General features: G+C 34.8%; 1 pseudogene; it reads left to right on the top strand.

Annotated features, from left to right (window-relative positions):
• The first annotated feature begins 348 nt into the window (after positions 1-348).
• LOC144229045 (cyclin-C pseudogene) lies at positions 349-2,060 on the top strand (annotated as a pseudogene).
• The last annotated feature ends 931 nt before the right edge of the window (positions 2,061-2,991 follow it).

The raw sequence follows: 2,991 nt of genomic DNA on the forward strand, positions 1-2,991 counted from the left end.
CAAAGCATGAGTGGGGAAGGGACAGAGAGAGAGAAAGAAAGACACAAAATCCTAAGTAGGCTCCAGGCTCTGAGCTGGCAGTACAGAGCCAGACGCAGGGTTCAAACCCATGAACTGTGAGATCATGACCTGAGTTGAAGTCGGATCCTCAACCGACTGAGTCACCCAGGTGCCCCAAGATAGTTTTACTTTTTATTTTTTGCCACTCTTATGTTCCATGAGCCATTCATAGTTCTTTCTTTCTTTATTTTTTTTTTATTGAGATACAATGTACTTAAGACATTGCTTTAGCGGAGCAGAGCGGAGCCGATCAGATCCAGGAGCGCAGTTACCGGGCGGGTTGTGTCTATGGTCGCTCCGCGGGCCACTCCGCCGGCTGGTGCTTTTTTATCAGGGCAAGCTGTGTTCCATGGCAGGGAACTTTTGGCAGAGCTCCCATTATTTGCAGTGGATTTTGGATAAACAAGATTTGTTGAAGGAACGCCAGAAGGACTTAAAGTTTCTCTCAGAAGAAGAGTATTGGAAATTACAAATATTTTTTACAAATGTTATTCAAGCATTAGGTGAACATCTTAAATTAAGACAACAAGTTATTGCCACTGCTACAGTCTATTTCAAGAGATTCTATGCCAGGTATTCTCTGAAAAGTATAGATCCTGTATTAATGGCTCCTACATGTGTGTTTTTGGCATCCAAAGTAGAGGAATTTGGAGCAGTTTCAAATACAAGATTGATTGCTGCTGCTACTTCTGTGTTAAAAACTAGATTTTCATATGCCTTTCCAAAGGAATTTCCTTATAGGATGAATCATATATTAGAATGTGAATTCTATCTTTTAGAACTAATGGATTGTTGCTTGATAGTGTATCATCCTTATAGAACTTTGCTCCAGTATTGGCAGGACATGGGCCAAGAAGACATGTTGCTTCCCCTTGCATGGAGGATAGTGAATGATACCTACAGAACGGATCTTTGCCTACTGTATCCTCCTTTCATGAGAGCTTTAGCTTGTCTACATGTAGCCTGTGTTGTACAGCAGAAAGATGCCAGACAGTGGTTTACTGAACTTTCTGTGGATATGGAGAAGATTTTGGAAATAATCAGGGTGATTTTAAAACTGTATGAGCAGTGGAAGAATTTTGATGAGAGAAAAGAGATGGCAACTATTCTTAGTAAGATGCCAAAACCAAAACCTCCTCCAAACAGTGAAGAAGAGCAGGGTCCAAATGGAAGTCAGAACTCTAGCTACAGCCAATCTTAAAACATTCCGAAGAATTCCGTAGTGGACCAGTTGGAAATAAACCATTGGACAGATTTCAGTTATGTCTTCAATGGAACACAAATGAAAATGAATAGCTTGTTTCTGTCAAGCATATTGGGAAGTGATTTTATTTTTGCAAAATAAGTTTTTCCTTACCTAATTTGATTCTAGTATATAATTGATTTAAATCTCTTGATTATAAAAGTTTGGAAAGGTTCTAAGGGGACCTACAGACATACATACATAGACATTTCAAAATTAATAGCTTTTAATTAGTGTAATTTTTCTTAATTTGGATAATAAAAATTATAGCTTTTTATTAAGTCAGGAAACACAAAGCATAATTTGTTTAAAATTCTCTTTGGTCATTGGACCAAAATAAGGACATAAAAAGTCAAATATATGAGGGTTTTTTCCCTCCTTAAGTTAAACTTTAAAACTGTATTTAAGGAATCAAATCTTACAAAATCCTGGAAGATTTTGGTAACGATATTGATAATTTCAGGGAAATTAATCAAGTACCTATTGATTTAAAAGTGTATTTTATTCAGTAGTTTTAGTATCTTGCCATGGAAGATACTAGCCCAGCCTAGCAGAAAAGTGCAATATGTATAGCATACTTTGACATTTTAAAGGTTATATTAATTCCATAACCATTTTGAAATGCTGGGCAAACTTAAAAAAAATCATATATGACCTTATTTGCATTTGATTCACAGTTAATGAGGCATTTTGAAGCTAATTGGATAAAACACCATAATATGGTTGAAATTTGGTAACATTTTAATGTTAATTTTTACTCTACTGAGAAAAATTTTTATATGACATATACTTCCTAGTTTATTTTTGTGTTGTAGTGTGGATTTACAAATTTACTACAGGTATCCTGAGCCAGGAACACAATCAGGTCTCAGGCCAGTTTGATACTGGCTATTCTTAATTCTCATGAGTGTAGGACTTGGACTAATTGTTATGTCAGTGGGACTGTGCTGTCTTGGAACTTAATCATTTTCTTCAGATTTGAAGGAGAGCGATGAAATATGAAGTCATAGGATATTGATGTACAATTTAAGGATTGAGTTTTTTTATACATCAGTTGTGAACAATGGATTATTAAATTAAATGTTGACTTCCTAGTATAAAACTTCAAGAATAAAAGTACTGTTCTCCAGTTAAAAAAAAAAAAAAGACATTGCTTTAGTTTTAGGTGTGCAGCATAATGATTTGACATATGTGTAGACTGCAAAATAACTTGCATATTAAGTTTAGATACAGTTACCACATTTTTTTCCTTGCGATGAGAACTTTTAAGATTTACTCTCAGCTATTTTCAGATACACAACATGGTATTGCTAACTATAGTCAGCACACTGAACATTCCATCCCCAGGACTTAGTTATCTTAAAACTGCAAGCCCGTACTTCTTAGCCACCTTCAAAGTTAGTAACGATTAACTTTTAACTACATATTGCATACATTTTCTGTGTGTATGTTTTTCTCTTTTTTTATATTTATAAGTTATAGTCAAATAGAGAATCATAAGACAATGCAAAATTGTCTCTAAGAATATCCCCAGGGTCTATAAGACTAGCCTGTTTAATGGAAGGGAGTCTGGTCCCACCATACAATCTTTCACTTTATCTGATGTTTATGTCCTGTTTATTAAAAGTTTTTTTTGTGATTTTAAAACTTCTTGTCTATCTTATCTATTTTGATCCACAATTATTTAA

Source organism: Crocuta crocuta, unplaced genomic scaffold (genome assembly GCF_008692635.1).
Source record: "Crocuta crocuta isolate KB4526 unplaced genomic scaffold, BGI_CrCroc_1.0 scaffold578, whole genome shotgun sequence".
Lineage (NCBI taxonomy): Eukaryota > Metazoa > Chordata > Mammalia > Carnivora > Hyaenidae > Crocuta > Crocuta crocuta.